At 37.7% G+C, this 22,727-nt stretch overlaps 1 non-coding gene across 1 annotated transcript; it reads right to left on the bottom strand.

Annotated features, from left to right (window-relative positions):
• Positions 1-15,280: 15,280 nt before the first annotated feature.
• Positions 15,281-15,387, bottom strand: LOC120096870 (U6 spliceosomal RNA). The gene has a single exon (XR_015637756.1). It is a non-coding gene; the product is annotated as a U6 spliceosomal RNA (small nuclear RNA).
• Positions 15,388-22,727: the final 7,340 nt, after the last annotated feature.

Below are 22,727 nucleotides of genomic sequence, written 5' to 3'. Positions count from 1 at the left end.
TGATGTCTAATGTTTAGAATGTTAAGATTTACTGTGTTAGCCAGAATATGGCAAATACATAGGCAAATGCCAGCAGCAAACCACTGAGCTAAGAACAGGACCCCCATTGAAGAAATCAGAGAAAGCACTGAAAGTGCTGAAGGGGCTTGAGATCTCATATAAACAACAATGCCAACCAACCAGAGCTTCCAGGGACTAAGCAACTACCCAAAGACTGTACATGGACTGACCCTGGGCTCAAACTGCATAGGTAGCAATGAATAGCCTAGTAGGGGCACCAGTGGAAGGGGAAGCCCTTGGCCCTGCCAAGGATGGACCCCCAGTGAACGGGATTATTGGGGGAAGGGCAGTAATGGGGGACAGATGGGGAGGGGAACACCCACATAAAAGGGGAAGGGAGAGGTTGGAGGGTGTTGGCCTGGAAACCGGGAATAATACTTGAAATGTAAATAAGAAATACCCAATTTAATAAAGATGAAAAAAAGTGGGGTGGATTCCTAAATGACAGACAAATGATTTCTCTCAGTGTGTAATCACACCGTCAATTGCAGAAGGAAACAAGAGAACTCAGTCACCAATTCACAAAGAAAAAACCAAAAGCTGTTAAATCATATCAAGGAAAGTTGAGGGTCTGTAAAAGGGTCTGTAGCACCATTAAGTGTTTTAGATTTTGACCTGAAGTTAACTGTTTGGATGAAGCCACACAGAACTATTTCCCCATACCTCTAATGCCAAACCTTCCCTCATTTGAAAGGATAAAGACCTCTGAAATTCCCATAAATTTTTTTACTGTGTTTTCTGACAGTTATTGAGAACTTTAGAGTTAGTAAAGCATCAGTCATTACAAAATGAGAGCTTTATTTTAGGTCAGAGGTTTCCTACAAGATGATCTACAGAATCAACTGAACACCCTAAAAACACCTATGCAAGGTACTCCCCTAGGACTTTTAGACTCATTTTTTCTTTCGAGGAGCCCATGAATCAAGAGATTCTGATGTGGTATTTTGCCTATTAATTTCTGGGATTTTTGTATTTATGTTTTCCTGTTGTCTTCTTCTTTTGTTAAATTGCTTTGAATAGAATTCATCAGATGGAAACAGAAAACAGATTGAACAAAGAAGTCCCTTCCCCTAGTCTATTCTTTGTTTCTGTTGGCACCACTCTATGAGATGACCCTTTTACTCTGGAAGACATGAGCTTAGCTTTGAGATTTTGTTAGTACTTCTGAATTAATGGGGTTCTTCCTCTGAATTTTATGGCTACAAACTCCTCTTTTGATTTCTCAGGGTACTGGCACTGATGGGTGGTGAACTTATTAAATAGCTCTTGATGTCCTCATACAACACAACAGGCTAGGTGACTTTGCAATAATTGTGGAAGCTAGAAGTTCAAAACCAAGTAATACTTGGAGGATTGTCTTTGTGACAGCTTGCAATAGTCATCGTCTTACCATTGGTACCTCAGAACTGTTTCTTTGCTACCTATCAATCATATTGTATCAGAGACTCACCCACATGGTTTGTTCAATTAATCCTTAGTTGTCTTTTCAATTCTCCCATCTTGAAATAGAGTCACATTAGGAACTCTATGTGTGAATTTTGAGAGACTATGGTTTCAGAACATAGACTTCTTCTGAGCATGACAAGAATCTTGTGGTGCTTTGCCCCCAGGTTCCTACCACCAGGTAGGCAGGACTCAGGTGTAGATGTCTGGGTACATTGTTTCTGCCAGTTGTAAAGGTGGTAGCTGCTTTCTGCGTTTACTATTTCATGTTCATTTTGGCTTCCTTGACTGCTACCATCTTTCAACACCTCCTGTCAACATCCTTCAACAGCCAATTTCACATCGAATCTTGTTCTGTGAAATGCCTAATGTGGTTTCTACTTTCAGGCTGTTGACACATAGAAAATCTGTGAACTAGCCTTATGAGTCTAGACGTAGGATCATCTAGGTAGCAGAAGGATAGAATGATAGAACAATGTGTCCATCATGGGTGGTGCAAAGTTGAATAAGAAACACATATTGGGAGATGATGTGAAAATGATGAAAAAGCCAGGGAATATAGAAAATATATCTTTGCTTGTATTTCTACTTCAAAAGAAAGCTAATGAGAAGTTGGGGCTATATGATAATGACTTTCTATTTGATGGTTTATTATAATTATGGACTTTGGAGTATTAAAATCCTGTCTCCTTCTTGCCCCTTCCCTTGCTCCTCTCCTCTCTCTTCCTCTTCCTCCCCCTTCTTCTTATATAGTTGCTCAGTCCATGAGGTTGGATGTCATAGCAGTTTGGAATGGGTACTGAAAGCCTAAGGGCCAGGCAGAGGATAGGGAGAGTGGAGAGTTGGTTTTTGGTCTCTGATGGAAGCCTAAAGAAGATGGTGAATATCTGTGAAGGAATGGAGCAGTGGTAGAAACAGAATGGCTAAACTTTTCAGTAAGAGGAAAGGCAAGCCGGCAAAAAGCAAATTTTTCTTCTTTCATCTCCCTTTTACTGGGTTGCCACTGGAAGGTACTGCCTATATTGACAGGTGGGCTTTCTCACATCAACTAGTCAGAACAGGAAAAAAATAATAAAACATCTTGTAGGAGTTCCAAGACTAACAGTTGATTTTAGACCAGGTAAAGTTGAAATGCAAAATAAACCATCACTAGCAGTATGGAAAATTTCTAAATATAATAGAAAAGCAGCACTATATTTGTATGTTATTGAGGGGAAAAACTAAGAAAAATGTGATGAGTTAAAGTAACTTTTATTTGCCCGATGTAATTGTCATCTTTGAGGCTTACTGGCTTAGCCTACTCACCTAGTCCTAGGAACTTCTAGCTTCCCTACAATCTTATCTAGACCTAGAGTGTTTCAGCCTCTGAGATTTATTTCTGAATAAGTTTACCCTATCTTATTATTTCTGAACTCTGGATGACTGGTTCAACTTAGCTATTGTGGTTCAAACTGCTCTCCAAGGTGACCGACTCAATCTGGCTTCTTTCTCAACCTCAGACTGAATTGCTTTGCTTGACCTCAAATTAACTCTAGAATTCTGTTCTAATCTTTTGGCTCCTTCTCTGGCTCCTTATGTCTTCACCTGTGTCTAGTTTGTTCTCTTTTCAATCTGTCTCTGTAAAACTCTCCTAGTAAAGTGACCTCTTTTCTCTCAGGGATGTATATCTCTTAAGTAGTCTGTCTTTTTTTCTTTTCTTGGGAGACTTAGGCAAATCCTATTCTGTCAAATAATTCTGATTTGTCACTTGGTCTACCCTCACATGGGTGCTAACTTGACCTTTATAGTTTGGGATTAGAGGTGTATACTAAGGACTTGTCTATATTTCAACTAGAGGGATTAAAGGTGTTTGAAAGACTGATCCACACCAGAACTAGAACAGTTTCTTTTTTTCCCAGTAAACAATACAGTATCAGTGTGATCAAACATCCTGCAACTGTGATGATTTAGAAATTAAGGGGAAGCTGCAAAAGTGAAAGCCTTGGGTAGGACAGATGGAATGACTGATCTTCACTAATAGTCAGAGAATGCTTTGAGGGTTTTTTTGTTGTTGTTGTTGTTAGAAGACATATAATTTAGTCCCTGATTGAAACTGGTTGCATTTCTTCATTCTTTCAGAAAACAAAACGAAGTGAAACATGTAAAGTCCTTACACTTCCTATCCTCATGGAGGAGACAGAGTACACTCGACTGTCTTTTGACCAACTTTTCCTTAGGGCTTTTCCCATCACATTAACTGCATTATTGTGAGGTTTGAATATAGGCAACATTTGAGGGTGTTGGTGTTTCCTTTTATTTTGTTTCATTTAAAACATTTGAACTTTGATCTCTAAGTAGTAAGTTTCCCTTGGTTTCTTCCTGTCTTCTTATTTCTCTTACTTAAACATTTGTTCTAATTGGTTGTCAATATTTCTTTTCTGAAATGGATTTTGCCATTATATATGTGTCAGAGAAGAAGAAGAAAAGAAGGAGGAGGAGAAGAAGAACAACAACAACAAATGACATAAATTTCCCAATGCTATGTAATGAATAGTAATTATCCAATATATATAATTATGTATATATAATCATTGAGTTCTGGGGATATACCTTCTGAATAGAAATAGAATTATCATATAGAAAAGGAAAAGTGGGTGATAATATTCCTATCTCTCACATGTTAGACATACTAATTTATTTGAGTTCTCTGTCTACAGAACATATCTTTTACAGTTTCTGATCTTTTATCTTATTTTAAGGACTTGATTCTATATTTGACATGAAGTCATTTTCTCTTTGTATTTACCCTTATCACCTGATATCTGCTTTAGAAAGCAAGATACTTAACAACAACTCAACTCACTCAATAGACCCACTTTGAAACTCAAGACGGATGATCAAAATGTGATTGCTTCACTCCTTCTTTAAAAGGGGGGAACAAGAATACCCTTGGCAGGGAAGAGAGAGGCAAAGATTAAAACAGAGACTGAAGGAACTCCCATTCAGAGCCTGCCCCACATGTGGCCCATACATATACAGCCACCCAATTAGACAAGATGGATGAAGCAAAGAAGTGCAGATCGACAGGAGCCGGATGTAGATCGCTCCTGAGAGACACAGCCAGAATACAGCAAATACAGAGTCGAATGCCAGCAGCAAACCACTGAACTGAGAATAGGACCCCCGTTGAAGGAATCAGAGAAAGAACTGGAAGAGCTTGAAGGGGCTCGAGACCCCATATGTACAACAATGCCAAGCAACCAGAGCTTCCAGGGACTAAGCCACTACCTAAAGACTGTACATGGACTGACCCTGGACTCTGACCTCATAGGAGGCAATGAATATCCTAGTAAGAGCACCAGTGGAAGGGAAGCCCTGGGTCCTGCTAAGACTGAACCCCCAGTGAACTAGACTGTTGGGGGGAGGGCGGCAATGGGGGGAGGGTTGGGAGGGGAACACCTATAAGGAAGGGGAGGGGGGAGGGGGATGTTTGCCCGGATACCGCGAAAGGGAATAACACTCGAAATGTATATAAGAAATACTCAAGTTAATAATAAAAAAATAAAATAAAATAAAACTCTCAATGGCTTGGTCTGAGGTCTGTGCAATTTCATTTGTTCAATTTATTATTTCAATATAGCAAACAGAGTCATCGCAAATAACCCCCACCGAAAAATGAGGAGAGGTATTGATATTCACCATAGAATTTAGAGATGACTTAGCCTTTCAAAGAATACATTTGATATCCCACTTGATATGAAAGATCCTGGAAAGGTTACATGAAACAACAATGGCATTTGCTACTCTTAGAAAGTAAAAGAAAAAAAAAGACACAACATGACTTTTAGTGTTTCAAATTAATTCTGAAAAATTACAACATTTTGTCATGCATAGTTATGGTACAGTGCCCAAGGCTAGAAATAAAAGCCAGAAGGAATCACTAAAATCTTTTAAGAAGACATTCATTGGGAATAATTTTTGTTGGCAAAAAGAGCTGTTGAGAAAAGATCATCTTAGAGACAACTGATTCCCAAGGCTGTTGAGAGCTCTAGAATATTAGAAAGTAAACATCAAATTTACCTTTCCTTAAATATTTTGATGTCATATATATGTATGTATGTATATATGCATACATATATAATGACAGCACCCAATTGCCTGTAAGTAATCATCACTTGTCAAAAAGAGTAGTTTGAATATAGTAGATAACAGTCAAGTTTTCTTTTCTTGTGTCCTTACTGTTGTTTGAAAAAAAAGTATAGAAAAATTTAACAGTAGAAGAGTTTTCAGACTGTATAGATATTTGACTGGCTATCTCCTAGAACAGTTAGCAGGTGCACAAAAGTATGAATAAATATAGGTAAACAGGTACAAAACCTATTGTTCTGAAGTTTTCCAAATTTCTAAGTCCAGTGCCCATATCAACATTCAGTTGTCAAAGTCTAAGTATGAGTCTTGGTGGTGAATATGTTCAATAACTTGTTCTAGTAAATTTTATATGTGTTTCATCTAAGAAACAAATACTTTATTGTTTTAAACAGTTACGTCAATTAATTACTGCTAATATATGTACTTGAACTATTAATTGAAAAATAATATCTCATTTTACTATACTCTCATTATTATTTTGTAGTAACTATTATTACAAAATAAAATATTTATCTTTTCATCTCTTAAATGGGTCCATTTGTGGATGTTTATTTTATTAATAGTGATTATTTTATGTAACTTTTTCTGCTTTCAGAACTTATCACACTTTATTTTTTTTCTCATTAGCCTTCTTTATGGAAAAAAAAGTATTTTAAGCTGCAGGCTGTGGTCTGGGATTTAGGGTTTCTGTGAGCATTGCAATCAACACACAGGTGAGACACTTACTCCAATTTCCTGCCTGTCTGCCTTCCCTGTTGGCAAACTCAGTAGCTACCCTGCCCTCTCTGCACTCCATTCCACAGACCACAGCTCTACCTGCCATTCCATAAGTCTGCCAACACAAGGGACAACCAGATGACTAAAACCCAATGTAAGAACATGATCAGTAAAAGCCAGGGGAATACAGGACAACTAGAACCCAGCTTTCCTACTACAGCAAGCCCAGGCTTTCCTAACACACTTGAAACACAAGAAAATGACCATAAGCCTAATCTTATGAAGATGATAGAGGTCCTTAAAGAGGAAAAGATTAAATCACCTATAGAAATGAAGGAAAATAGAATCAAACAGGTAGAGGCCTTCAAAAAGAAACAAATAAATATAAAGGTGTATTGGAAAATACACTTAAAGAGTGAAGGCAATGAGTAAAACTGTTCAAGACCAGAAAAGGGAAATAGAAGCAATAAAGAAAATGCAAACAGAGGCAGTCCTGGAGATGGAAAACATACGAAAGGTGTTGTGGTTTGCCCTGAAGTTACTGTATTTTGATGCTAATTCCACTGCCCCAAGGACAGCTGCCTAGTCAAGGACTCAGAACTCAGGTGACTTCACCAGAGCCACCTCTCCATTGAATTTGTAAAGTACTGGTGAGGAGCAGGTACAGGATAGAATGAGGCCTGTCATTGGAGGAGAAGGAAGGATGGGTGGGAGAGAAGTTTGAACGAAGAGGAGGAGATTAGGGGAGAGAGAAGAGGAGATGGAGAGAGGTGAGAAGCCATGGCAGGTGATGTTAAGATTCTGTTCTGTGTATTTACAAGTTGTTATTAATGTTCTCAAGGGATGGATAGTACCGGGCTTTGTATGTTTAAGTGGGCAATTATATATTACCAATTGGATATAAGATTATTGTGTTGTGTGTTCTTTTATGTGAGGGTTTGAGTGTAGGAAAGTGTGCGGCTGGGCTGTGTTTCAGCCAAGATATCTAGCCCATATCTTTGGGCTCCACGGCGCGGACCTAGCAGGGCAAAAGACAACAATACTTTGATTATTTATATATTTTTACAACAATAGAAAGGGAACAGGAACTATAGAAAAAATATCACCAACAGAATACAAGAGATAGAAAAGATAAACTCAGGCATATAAGATACAATAGAAAATAAATAATCAGTCAAAAAATGCTAAATCTAAAAAGTTTCTGACACAAAACATTCAGGAAATTTGGGACATTATGAAAAGCCCAAGCCTAAGAATCACTGGAATAGAGGGAGAGGAGTCCCAGTGCAAAGGCCCAGAAAATATCTTTAACAAAATCACAGTAAACTTTCCTAACCTAAAGGAAAATATCCTATAAACCTACAAGAAGCTTAAAGATCACTACTTAGTACCAGAAAAGAATATCTCCCCACTGCATAGAAATCAAAACCTAAATGTACAGAAGAAAGAATAATAAAAGTTGCAAGGGAGAAACACCAAGTAACATGTAAATGGAAACTATCAACATTATACCTAACTTCTCAACAGAGACAAGGCTGCTTTCTCTGGCCTCAATAGGAGAAGATGTAACTAATCTTGCAGACTTGGATGTACCAGGGTGGGGGAATACATGGTGGGAGACCCTCTCAGAGGAGAAAGAGAGGGGAACTAGGAGATACCAGAAGGGGGCACCATCTTGGATGTAAATAATTAAATAATAAACAAACAAACAAATAAACTTCCTTGAACACATTGGCACAGGAGACATCAGAGGTGGACAAAGAGAGGGAACTCAGGGGTAGAGGGTATGTGGAAGGAAAATGGAATGTGAATGAGCTGCGAGGAGAGCTGGGGAATAGAAGATGATTGCAGAGAGAATGGAATAAAATCCTTTGGGAGGGGCATCTCAGGGACAAGCCAGAGACTTGGGACAGGGGAGGCGCTGAGGACTCTATGGGAAACTAGGGAATATGACCCTCAGTGAGGTAACCCAGACACACATGGTATATACTCACTTATAATTGGATATTAGCCATAAAGTACAGTATAACCATGCTGCAGTCCATAGACCCAAAGAAAGTAGGTAACAGTTTGAACCCAAGGAAGAATGCTTGGATATCACTCATAAGGGGCCATAAAATTGACATTGGAGGTCGATGGAGGGAAGAGGGAGATGGATTACATATGCAGAGAGTGGGGATGAGGGGCCCAAAGAGGACTGGAGAATGAATAGAAATTGGTGGGCGTGGGGACATTTCTGGGACAAGCTAGAGAACTGGGATCTGGAAGGCTTCTTGGCGTCTATGTGAGTAGCCCTAGCTGAGGATATGGATACTGAAATGCCCACCTCCTGTTGCCAGGCAGGACTTACAGTGGAGGGAGGAGAAAATCTTGGACCCCAAATTTGACCTGATGCAAGATGTTCAGAGATAAAGATGGAGCAGAGATTGAGGGACTGGCCAACCAATAATTGTCCAACTTGAGATCCAGCCCATGGGACAGAGACATCCCCTGATCCATGATTCTCTGTTATGCTTGCAAACAGGAACTCAGCACAGCTGTCTTCTGAGAGGCTGCATCCAGCACTTGACAATGACTTACAGGCTGTGATCCAGCTTGTCCAACATTGGTTGGATGTGATAAAAAGTCCAAGAGTCCAGTAGTTGCTCTGTCTGCAAGGCTGAGTTTCTCAGCTGGTCCTCAGTATATGCTGAAGTCACAAAGAAGTAGGGCTGAAATGCTAGTGAAAAAATTGACATGCTAATGAGGCAAGAGCAAGCTGACAAAGAATAAAAGCTTCATCTTTCCATGTGCTTAATATAAACTTTCAGTAGAAAGTGTAGTCCAAATTAGAGGTGGGAATTTCCAGCTCAAATGATCAGGATTAAAGACCAGTCTTCCTACCTCTGAGATATAGATTAAAAGTGGATATTTCTACTTAAAATTAAGCAAACCTTCCTCATAGGTTAGCCCTCAATTTTTAAGTTTTAGATAATTCCAGGTGCAGTCAAGTTGACAACCAAGAATGGCAATCACACCTACTGTTATATGCCAGACATGGCTTGGAAATTTAATGCCTCAAATATTTGTGTAAGTCATCTACATTGGCTTCAGTTGATCTAAGATGTGGTAACCTGCCATGTTCAAGCAGATGTATGACAGGGTAACCCAGTGTCAGACAACTTAGGCAACTTTTATTTTGCATTTAACAAAGATAATAAAACCTAGCAATAACATTTTGATGCATTATGATTTCAGTCATTACTGCAGAACATAAAGTACTACTCAGTGAAAATTAATGAAGCACAAGTTGTTTACTTATTTGTATAAGGGTACTATGTCAAAGATTGTTTAGTTTCTGGAAAATGTCCTCATTGTGGTTTCAAACAGATAAGAATATACGTTCAGCTTCACCAAACACCATGACTTAACCTCTACGCTATTTATGATTAAATTATTTTCACTTAATGTTCTTTTATGAGAATGTAGGGATTTTTACAAAGTGTATTTCATATAAAATATACTTATATTTGAAATTGCCTTATGCATTTTACATATAAGAATCATGTGCAGCTCACACATTTTAAAATGTTAAAGTAAATTCAATATTATAAAATATATATATATATATTTACATAAAATTGAGGGTATAAAACAGAGACTTTCTCTGTATTCTACCCCTAGTTTTTCTATTGCTAATGTATTGTATTAGCATGGCACATCAATTGACCAATATTGACATATTATTATCTGTGTTCTACACTTTACTGAGATTTATTTACTTTTAGCTTAACTATTTTTATTCTTAAATTCTAGTTAGAACAAAATCTTGTTTTATATTTTCTACTAACACATCTCCTTCTTATGGCTCCACAAGATCCACAGACTTCTTTTCTTTTCTTTTTTTCATCTTTATTAACTTGAGAATTTCTTATTAACATTTCGACTGACCTTTTTTCATTTTCATTACTTGACAGTTGTACGAAATACTGATCAAGTATTTTGTAAAACATTCTTCAACTGTGATTTGTCTTGTACTTTTCTCCTAACCAATTTTGTGTAGTGGCATTCGGGAAGTCAACCTTTTGCATGATTTTTAAAAGACAAATGTCTAATCATCCCAGATAGAACACTGACAACAGACTAAATTCCATCAATCTCTAGTTATCTAGTGGGTTTGTTAGGGTAACTTATGGGGACATGGTGAAAGACTTTGTACAGGATGCGTAAGACTTTATTTATGTGAATATAGAAGAGGAGATACTTCCAGGAGTATGTGTGAGGGAGTATTAACAAGAACATGACTGAATTAAAGACAGCTATATCACTAAAAGACCTACCTCCACATGAAGAGGTCCCTCAAAAGTAGTAAACCTGGATCTGTCTGTGGGACTTACACTGAGCTTAATGGGAGTATCTCCTCATTTCGGCAGCGATTACTATTTATAGATATTTTAAGAAAGGGCTTTTGAATCTTGTGATCTCATAAGCTTCCCAAGTTTTAAATTTCATTAGCTTTAGGAACTTTATAATCCTCTTATCTACCTTGAGTTGGAAATATCTACAAAAGACTGAAGTGAGATTACTCTGTCACCACATCATATAAAGAGCACATGCTTTATGTTGGCAACATCCATTTCCCAATTACCCTGATAGCCTGGCTGAGAAGTGTTTGCCAGCTGTCTTAGTCAATATTCTATTGCTGTGAAGAACCACCATGACCACGGCAACTATTATAAGTGAAAGCATATAACTGGGGCTTATTTATAGTTTCAGAGGTTTGGTCCATTGGAATCATGACTGAAAGCATGGTGGCATGTAGTCAGAATGATGCTGGAGAAGTAATTCAGAGTTCTCCATCAGGATCTCTAGGCAGCAGAAAGAGAGAATAAAACTGGGCAGCTTAGGCTTTTGAACAGTCAAAGCATACCTCCAGTGACATACTTTCTCTAACAAGGTTACATCTCCTAATCCTTCTAAACAGTGACATTCCCCAGTGACCATTCATTCAAATATATGACCCTATAGGAACAATTCCTAGTTAAACCATGACACCAGGTTTCTCCACTGCTGCCCCTCTTTTTGGTCTCTTTTCATACTGGAAGTTTCGAAAATAAATGAATTAGTTAACTAGAGCTAATATATAACAAATTACCACATGGATGGCTTGTAGCTTACAAAGATGTATATAGCCTTCTCTTTCTAGGATATTATTCAAATTCCCAGCATTTTGACAAAGTATCTGACGTTGTTACTTATAAGGAGAAGTGGTTTATTTTGACTCTTAGTTTCTGGTGTTCCCTTCATGGTATATTGGCCCATCATTTCTGGACCTACTATGATTCAGCCCGTAAGGTAGGGGAAGTCTGGGAAGGAGCAAAGCAACTTACCTTTACCACCCCAGAAATGAGAAAGAGAACCCAAAATCTTCGTATACCCTTTAATACCAAGATCCTCATGACCAGCTTCCTTCCAGCAGGCCCCAATTCCTCAGATTTCATCTATTTCCAATCCCACTTTTGGAGAATAGTGCAGATGCACACTTCGGCTTGAAATCCCAGACCAAATTGTCAGTGTTGCTGATATCTTCTGAGATTTCTGAAGGACGATCTATTCTAGAACTTTCACCTGGATTCTGGTAATTTGCTGCCAATTCTAGGGATTCATTGACTTTTAGATGACTTATTTTTTGTTTCTGCCTTCATGTTTATATGGCAACCACTCTTGCATTTGCATCTGTGTTTTGTAGATACTAGGCAGATTGCATTGAAGGCTCACTTTTCTGTGACCTCATCTTAACTAATTATACATGTGAAGACTGTTTTCAAGTAGTCATAGTCTGTGATATTGGCAGCAAAGGCCTCAACGTATAAACACTGGAAAGATTCAGTGTAACTCAAAGCATTTACAAAGCAGTTCCCATACTTAGTCAGTGGAGATTTGAAATCATCCTCCTGAAGGGAAAATAGCAATATAGGTTATCTTGAATTCTTCCATATGAAAGATTTGATTGTTATATGTCATTTATATATTAAGAAATGACATTTTGGGTTGTAATTCAATTTTGCTCATGAATTTCATAGGTTAAATGGTTTTATCTTTGTCTATTTATAGTTATCACATGGTTTTGGGGCCCATAATATAATTGTTTCCTTTGCCTTTTCTTCACCAGACATTTCTTACTGTAGGGCACTAACATGCTCTTGGCATATCTTACGTATTAACCAGTATTGTAGTCAAACCATAATTTTCAGCAATCATTTTATTTGAGAATTATATTAGCATGCAAGATCTGACTGAGCCTGATGCTCATGGACCTGGGACTATAGGCCACTTTTAGGCCCTTTCGACGGACAAAGCAAATAGTTATATATAAGTAATATATGCTTCCTTCGTAGATGCAAACATAGCTCTGCATACTTTTAATATATACTTAATGGAATTTCTAGTGGTGATTTAGTATGCAATATCCTTGGTGTCACTGATTCTATGTGTCTCCATGTAGGTAATCTTAGCCTCCTATTACATATCCTTAATTCCCCCAATAAAGCATCAGGAAAGCTGGTTCCTCCCACCTGGCCTAATTAGTTAATTATTCCCATTTAACTTGTATTTATAGAAGTTTTCATTTGCATTTTATTAACTGAAATATTAAATTACAAATGTTTATTAACCAATTATAAATATTTAATACACAAATTCCACAGAATAATGGCTTGCATTTCCTATAAATATCTGGAGAGTGAATTTATGAAATACTTTTTCTTCTCTAGATTATTGGTAATAAAGATGGTTTCATTATTAAAGTGCAAGTTACTTTCTATTTAATGTAAGTTGTTAAGACATGTACTAGCCTGCTTAGAACGAACTGCACAAACATCTAACTAGTATTCTAATGATAGTAGTAAATTATAAAATTTATTATATTTCTCACCACATATATGGATATGTATGCATGTGTTATACATATATATGTACATATGTGCACACTAAGACACGTTCAATTTACATTCACAAACACAACAACATCTTACTATAGACATTTCAGATATTGGAAGTTTATTGAGTATAAAATAGATTTTCTGTATATTATCTAGCTTTCATTTTGAGGTAAGAAGTCTTCAGGATGTGACAGAGGTTCTAATGGTGTACTATTAATGATGTCAAATATAGCAAAATAAAATATATTTTATTATCATAAATTACAATTGTATACTTTATATAAAATCTATTATAAATGTTGCGGTACCAATTTTTCTATTTATTTATATAATATTTATACATAAATTAGGTTAAATTTTCAGAGTGAATTCTACGTGTTTAAAGCAAGAAAACCTGAAAAAAGGAATACATTTGGGAAAGTTAAAAGAAAAGGGAAAGGAGTTAGCATGGAGTATAAATTCACCTACCTGTTAGAGGCTGCTACAAATTTGGATCTAAGTCTGCCTTCACCCTGCCCTTCCTCCTTTTTCCTCTCTTCTTCTCTTCCTCTTTTCTTTCTTCTTCTTCTTCTCCTCCTCCTCTTCCTCCTCCTTCTTCTTCCCTCTTCTCTAACTCTTCCTCTTTTCCCCCTTCCTCTTTCTTATCCTCTTCTATTGCAACTCTTTCTCTTTCTCTCAAATTTAGCTCAGATACTTGTGAATGGCAGACAAAGCCCTGAAACTATATTTCTTATCAATTTCTGCTTCTATGACACACACCTACTACTGTAGATCTTTTCAGACTCCCCTGTTTCTTATTCTATCCTTGTGAGAATCACTGAGGTAGGCTTGGCCTGTTATCCTACATGTACAATAGGACAGTCCTGAATTCTGGGCTGGAGCCATCTCCAGTTTCCTTCAACCCTATAGTAATTGTTGATGTTGTTTTGACTCCTGTATTCTACCATATTATCATTAAAGTAACATAATTATTTGTTATCTGTTAACATTTAAATCTTGATGATAGTTTTATTTTTACTGTTATTTTCTTTGAAATCATTATAGCTAATTGTGTTTTCTTAACTTAAGCACTGGATAGCAAATGACAGTCTACCATTTGTGAACCTCTGGATTTATTAGGGGAAGAAAATGAGAATTTTTTTACTGGACAAATTGGACTTGGTAATAATGGGTTTTTTTTGTTTTTTTTATTTTTTTTATTAACTTGAGTATTTCTTATCTACATTTCGAATGTTATTCCCTTTCCCGGTTTCCAGGCAAACATCCCCCTAATCCCTCCCCTCCCCTTCTTATTGGTGTTCCACTCCCCAACCTCCCCGATTGCCGCCTTCCCCCCAACAATCACGTTCATTGGGGGTTCAGTCTTAGCAGGACCAGGGGCTTCCCCTTCCATCTTACTAGGATATTCAATGCTACCTATGAGGTCAGAGTCCAGGGTCAGTCCATGTATAGTCTTTAGGTAGTGGCTTAGTCCCTGGAAGCTCTAGTTGCTAGCTCTAGTTCATAAGGGGTCTCGAGCCCTTTCAAGCTCTTCCAGTTCTTTCTCTGATTCCTTCAACGGGGGTCCTATTCTCAGTTCAGTGGTTTCCTGCTGGCATTCGCCTCTGTACTTGCTGTATTCTGGCTGTGTCTCTCAGGAGAGATCTACATCTGGCTCCTGTCGACCTGCATTTCTTTGCTTCATCCATCTTGTCTAGTTGGGTGGCTGTATATGTATGGGCTACATGTGGGGGAGGCTCTGAATGGGTGTTCTTTCTGTCTCTGTTTTAATCTTTGCCTCTCTATCCCTGCCAAGTGTATTCTTGTTCCCCCCTTTTAAAGAAGGAGTGAAGCATTCACATTTTGATCATCTGTCTTGAGTTTCATGTGTTCTAGGCATCTAGGGTAATTCAAGCATTTGGGCTAATAGCCACTTATTAATGAGTGCATGCCATGTGTGTTTTTCTGTGATAGGATTACCTCACTCAGGATGATATTTTCCAGTTCCAACCATTTGTCTATGAATTTCATAAAAAAATATGGAACACTTCACGAATTTGCATGTCATTCTTGTGCAGGGGCCATGCTAATCTTCTCTGTATCGTTCCAATTTTAGTATATGTGCTGCCGAAGCGAGCACGGTAATAATGTTTTAAAAGCCATTTTATTTATATCTTAATCTGTATTTGCTACTATTTAATAAAGCACAAATATCTTAAAGTGTACATATTGTAAATAATAAAAATTTACAACTCATAGCTAGGATCTGGGCCATCTAAGACCAAGGCATTCGGATTTCTGTCTGAAAATACGTTATGGCTTGAATCACACCAGAGGCTGGTGCGCTGAATGCTTGGTACTCATGGAATTAGCATTATACATGGCTAAGTGACCACTGAGAGGTCATTGAAACACGAAATTTATGATTTTAACAATGCATAATTTACTGAAGAGTTCTAAGGATGTTGAACTAGCAGAGGAGGGGCATTTGTGGAGGAAGGCGATGCCAAGAGCATAGCCTTAGAGAGTGTGTTTTGGCTATGGCCAGTTCCTATCTCTCTCAGCTTCCAATTCCAAGCCATCTGCTCTAAATATGTAAATTATTATCTTTCTGAAATGAAGCATTGTGATGTGTAATTTGAGGTACAATTTTATTCATATAAAGATCTATAATATTCAAAGTCAGAAATGTAGCTAAATTCTCTAGGGCATTGGAGTCAACTTTTAAAATCTTCAACCACTGTAAAATCAGGAGCAATAGCAGTGTGTCCTTTAACTTAATTGATGTGTAGGATTCCCCCCTCCCTGCCTATTTTACTTATTCATTTAAATATGGTTTTTCTATCAGATTTTTTGACAGACTTCTATACAGTATGATTGAACTAGAAGACTGGCATTTTTTTCCTTTGAAAAAATAACTTAGATAAATTGATTTTCAGAGCACATGTGACTTTCTTCACTTCTTTTTTTTATTTATTTATTTAATACTTAATAATATCTTTGGTTTCCGGGCAAACATCCCCCTCCCCCCTCCCCATCCCTATGGGTGTTCCCCTCCCAACCCTCCCCCCTTGCCGCCCTCACCCCAACAGTCTAGTTCACTGGGGGTTCAGTCTTAGCAGGACCCAGGGCTTCCCCTTCCACTGGTGCTCTTACTAGGATATTCATTGCTACCTATGAGGTCAGAGTCCAGGGTCAGTCCATGTATAGTCTTTAGGTAGTGGCTTAATCCCTGGAGGCTCTGGTTGCTTGGCATTGTTGTACATATGGGGTCTCGAGCCCCTTCAAGCTCTTCCAGTTCTTTCTCTGATTCCTTCAACGGGGGTCCTATTCTCAGTTCAGTGGTTTGCTGCTGGCATTCGACTCTGTATTTGCTGTATTCTGGCTGTGTCTCTCAGGAGCGATCTACATCCGTCTCCTGTCGGTCTGCACTTCTTTGCTTCATCCATCTTGTCTAATTGGGTGGCTGTATATGTATGGGCCACATGTGGGGCAGGCTCTGAATGGGAGTTCCTTCAGTCTCTGTTTTAATCTTTGCCTCTCTCTTCCCTGTCAAGGGTATTCTCGTTCCCCTTTTAGAGAAGGAGTGAAGCATTCACATTTTGCTCATCCGTCTTGAGTTTCATTTGTTCTAGGCATCTAGGGTAATTCAAGCATTTGGGCTAATAGCCTCTTATCAGTGAGTGCATACCATGTATGTCTTTCTGCGATTGGGTTACCTCACTCAGGATGATATTTTCCAGTTCGAACCATTTGCCTACGAATTTCATAAAGTTGTTGTTTTTGATAGCTGAGTAATATTCCATTGTGTAGATGTACCACATTTTCTGTATCCATTCCTCTGTTGAAGGGCATCTGGGTTCTTTCCAGCTTCTGGCTATTTTAAATACGGCTGCGATGAACATAGTGGAGCACGTGTCTTTTTTATATGTTGGGGCATCTTTTGGGTATATGCCCAAGGGAGGTATAGCTGGATCCTCAGGCAGTTCAATGTCCAATTTTCTGAGGAACCTCCAGACTGATTTCCAGAATGGTTGTACCAGTCTGCAAGCCCACCAACAATGGAGGAGTGTTCCTCTTTCTCCACATCCTCGCCAGCATTTGCTGTGACCTGAGTTTTTGATCTTAGCCATTCTCACTGGTGTGAGGTGAAATCTCAGGGTTGTTTTGATTTGCATTTCCCTTATGACTAAAGATGTTGAACATTTCTTTAGGTGTTTCTCAGCCATTCAGCATTCCTCACCTGTGAATTCTTTGTTTAGCTCTGAACCCCATTTTTTAATAGGGTTATTTGTCTCCCTGCAGTCTAACTTCTTGAGTTCTTTGTATATATTTGATATAAGGCCTCTATCTGTTGTAGGATTGGTAAAGATCTTTTCCCAATCTGTTGGTTGCCGATTTGTCCTAACCACAGTGTCCTTTGCCTTACAGAAGCTTTGCAGTTTTATGAGATCCCATTTTTCAATTCTTGGTCTTAGAGCATAAGCCATTGGTGTTTTGTTCAGGAAATTATTTCCAGTGCCCATGTGTTCCAGATGCTTCCCTAGTTTTTCTTCTATTAGTTTGAGTGTATCAGGTTTGATGTGGAGGTCCTTGATCCACTTGGACTTAAGCTTTGTACAGGGTGATAAGCATGGATCAATCTGCATTCTTCTACATGTTGACCTCCAGTTGAACCAGCACCATTTGCTGAAAATGCTATCTTTTTTCCATTGGATGGTTTGGCTCCTTTGTCAAAAATCAAGTGACCATAGGTGTGTGGGTTCATTTCTGGGTCTTCAATTCTATTCCATTGGTCTATCTGTCTGTCTCTGTACCAATACCATGCAGTTTTTATCACTATTGCTCTGTAATACTGCTTGAGTTCAGGGATAGTGATTCCCCCTAAAGTCCTTTTATTGTTGAGGATAGTTTTAGCTATCCTGGGTTTTTTGTTATTTCAGATGAATTTGCAAATTGTTCTGTCTAACTCTTTAAAGAATTGGATTGGTATTTTGATGGGGATTGCATTGAATCTGTAGATTGCTTTTGGTAAAATGACCATTTTTACTATATTAATCCTGCCAATCCATGAGCATGGGAGATCTTTCCATCTTCTGAGGTCTTCTTCAATTTCTTTCTTCAGTGTCTTGAAGTTCTTATTGTACAGATCTTTTACTTGCTTGGTTAAAGTCACACTGAGGTAATTTATATTATTTGGGTCTATTATGAAGGGTGTCGTTTCCCTAATTTCTTTCTCGGCTTGTTTCTCTTTTGTGTAGAGGAAGGCTAATGATTTATTTGAGTTAATTTTATACCCAGCCACTTTGCTGAAGTTGTTTATCAGCTTTAGTAGTTCTCTGGTGGAACTTTTGGGATCACTTAAATAAACTATCATATCATCTGCAAATACTGATATTTTGACTTCTTCTTTTCCGATCTGTACCCCCTTGACCTCCTTTTGTTGTCTGATTGCTCTGGATAGAACTTCAAGAACTATATTGAATAAGTAGGGAGAGAGTGGGCAGCCTTGTCTAGTCCCTGATTGTAGTGGGATTGCTTCAAGTTTCTCTCCATTTAGTTGAATGTTAGCAACTGGTTTGCTGTATATGGCTTTTACTATATTTAGGCATGGGCCTTGAATTCCTATTCTTTCCAGGACTTTTATCATGAATGGGTGTTGAATTTTGTCAAATGATTTCTCAGCATCTAATGAAATGATCATGTGGTTTTGTTCTTTCAGTTTGTTTATATAATGGATCACGTTGATGGTTTTCCGTATATTAAACCATCCCTGCATGCCTGGGATGAAGCCTACTTGATCATGGTGGATGATTGTTTTGATGTGCTCTTGGATTCGGTTTGCCAGAATTTTATTGAGTGTTTTTGCGTTGATATTCATAAGGGAAATTGGTCTGAAGTTCTCTTTCTTTGTTGGGTCTTTGTGTGGTTTAGGTATAAGAGTAATTGTGGCTTCATAGAAGGAATTCGGGAGTGATCCACCTGTTTCAATTTTGTGGAATAGTTTGGATAATATTGGTATGAGGTCTTCTATGAAGGTCTGATAGAATTCTGCACTAAACCCATCTGGACCTGGGCTCTTTTTGGTTGGGAGACCTTTAATGACTGCTTCTATTTCCTTAGGAGTTATGGGGTTGTTTAACTGGTTTATCTGTTCCTGATTTAACTTCGGTACCTGATATTTGTCTAGGAAATTGTCCATTTCCTATAGATTTTCAAGTTTTGTTGAATATAGGCTTTTATAGTAAGATCTGATGATTTTTTGAATTTCCTCTGAATCTGTAGTTATGTCTCCCTTTTCATTTCTGATTTTGTTAATTTGGACACACTCTCTGGGTCCTCTCGTTATTCTAGCTAAGGGTTTATCTATCTTGTTGATTTTTCTCAAAGAACCAACTTTTGGTTCTGTTGATTCTTTCTATGGTCCTTTTTGTTTCTACTTGGTTGATTTCAGCTCTGAGTTTGATTATTTCCTGCCTTCTTGTCCTCCTGGGTGTATTTGCTTCCTTTTGCTCTAAAGCTTTTAGATGTGCTGTCAAACTGCTGACATATGCTCTTTCCTGTTTCTTTCTGCAGGCACACAGCGCTATGAGTTTCCCTCTTAGCACAGCTTTCATTGTGTCCCATAAGTTTGGGTATGTTGTACCTTCATTTTCATTAAATTCTAAAAAGTTTTTAATTTCTTTCTTTATTTCTTCCTTGACTAGGTTATCATTGAGTAGAGCATTGTTCAATTTCCACGTATATGTGGACATTCTTCCCTTATTGTTATTGAAGACCAGTTTTAGGCCGTGGTGGTCCGATAGCACGCATGGGATTATTTCTATCTTTCTGTACCTGTTGAGGCCCGTTTTTTGACCAATTATATGGTCAATTTTGGAGAAAGTACCATGAGGAGCTGAGAAGAAGGTATATCCTTTTGCTTTAGGATAGAATGTTCTATAAATATCCGTTAAGTCCATTTGGCTCATGACTTCTCTTAGTCTGTCTACATCACTGTTTAATTGTATACTGTATCTACTGTGTTTATTTCAAATATAAGCATGGTATCTGACCAAACTTCAAATCTCTCTATAGACCAGTCTACTGATATCTGCATTTGACTAGGTTACAAATATGAATGTAGATGCTGCTTTAAGGCTTCTTTAAAGTTCCCATTGCTGTCATAATTAGTTGAATTCAAGTAATCTAGGTAATTTAGATGACGTAACTGGGCCCAATTCAATCTGCTGAGAGGCATTAGAAAACATGATAAAGAAGATGTTCCAGGAGACAGCAATTAAGGCATGAAACCTGCCCCTTCTGGTAACCTGGCCAGCAAAATTTGATCTTTCTTATTTGATCTTGATGGTGACATAAACCAATTCTTTGAAATATGTGGTACACAGAACCACTTATAGCACAGAAAGACATAAGATGCCTGATAATTACACTAATCAAAGATCAACTTGCAACCATGTTTTAAAGTTCATTGTCCTATGCAAATAAAGATTAATGTTAGGATTCTGTTGGGAATATATAAAGTGAGAGAAGACTTTACTGAAAAGTATTACAGAGGAGATTGGGTTTAGGGGGTCATGTCTCTCTTCCCAATGTCTCTATAATTAGTAAACCTCCCTTTTATGCTTTCTCTACTAACTTACTTGTTTTAATTGTCTTATAGATGATACATGGTTGAACCTGGCTAATAGAGATTTAGGCTATCATTCTAGTCCTGAAATAATGATGTTGATCAGATCAGGACTAAAAATCACATTTTGTGGCATGTGCCAGCTGCCGAATGTGACATCAGTAACAGAAGAAAGTCTGGAAGGTCTCAGAAGCTTCTGGGGTCATTTCAGTCCATGTGCATTTTCCTACCTTCTGACTTCCTCTGGAATCAATTGCCTGTTATCTCCATTTAGCAGAAAAATGAACATTGAGTTTTCATTTTCACTCTTGAGACAGTCTCTCCATGGTCATCTGTTAATTATGACATCAGCAGTTCAGAAGCAAAAGGATGCTGAGATTTGGTTGTTCATTTCTTGACTCTTGAAATACAAACTGGGTAAAATGGATGCTTGTCTACCGAATAATTTCTATGCTTTCTGTAGTATTTGCCTGTTGGCAACTAGGAAAAGATGTAAGACTGTATTCATAAATAACTGTGGCCCATATTTTGACATTTTAAACTTGAATAAGGGCATTGTATATTCATCTCATAATGTTTTATAACTAAAAGACAAGATTTTATGTTTTGTTATGAGAAAACATCCGATACTTTCTGCTGTTTACATTCAGAATTGGGCTTGGAAAAATTACCTTAACACAGTCACTGCTTATTTATGTATCTGTTTGTGTTAATATCTTTTAAGTATATTTAAAAATACTTCTAAGAAACTTTTAATACCATACATAAATATCCATGAGTAGGTCTCGGTATCTAAATTTTATATATCATGAAAATATTAATAAATTTTGAGGCATATATACCCAGTAGCTGCTGCTGTTTATCACAAGTTCTTCTAAACAGACAAATCTGACTAAGGAAGCATCAATAATGGTGGCTACCGCCAGAGCCTGATTGATTGGCACATCAGACTACAGTGCAGTCGTGATTCCCCTTAGCCCTGGGCCGTGATGGATATCTTGAACTAACCTCTGCTAAGAGAAGAGAGATGTAAAGCATCCCAATGCTATCACCACTGATAAGGAGAGACAACTCTTGGGAAGTTATTAGGGACTAACGGGGAACACTTCTCACTCACAGAATTGTCTCGAGAACTAGGCCCAATTTTGTTTTTTAAAGGTACAATTGAAACTAGTGATAAAATCTTTCTATGTCATATTGGATCTTGCAAACATTATTCTGTAGTTTTCTTAGTCATTGACTCCTGAAATCGTGGGCCTTTCGAGATACTACCAATCCTATTTAGGGAGGTTGTATTGCATGTGTGATAAAGTGCTGACCTCTTAGTATCTTCCAGACTTAAAGTAACTGAGAAAAGAATCTGACATTTAGACAAATTTTCTATTCAATATATATATCTCTATCTCTATCTATCTATCTATCTATCTATCTATCTATCTATCTATCTATCTATGCTTGGTCTGCTAAAATGCATCTTTGTGTTATCTATATGATCCAGATTTGCAAATAACTTGTTTATGATAACAAACAATGTTGCATCAATCTGAGAGATGCTAAAACTTTTGAGTTTTGCAAATGCTATAGTCCTGTTAAAAATTCTTCCAAAAGACAATCAGGATGGAACCTCTAATTGGTTATGCAATACCAAGTGGCCAGCACTAAAAGCATTAATGTGCAAATAATAAGAATTGGGCTAAGTAGGTTTTATATATGGACAGACAGACAGACATGCACACACATATATGTCATGTGTTTGTGAGGAAGCACAGGTCTGGACAAGGGGATGAAAGGAAAGAGTAGAAAGTAAAAAATGATATAACTGTAGTACTCATATATGACATTCCCCAACT

The sequence above is a fragment of the Rattus norvegicus genome, chromosome 14, assembly GCF_021556685.1.
Source record: "Rattus norvegicus strain SHRSP/BbbUtx chromosome 14, alternate assembly SHRSP_T2T, whole genome shotgun sequence".
Taxonomy (NCBI): Eukaryota; Metazoa; Chordata; class Mammalia; order Rodentia; family Muridae; genus Rattus; species Rattus norvegicus.
The sequence above is the reverse complement of the archived record's forward strand: the minus strand, read 5'-3'. Positions and strand labels throughout refer to the sequence as shown.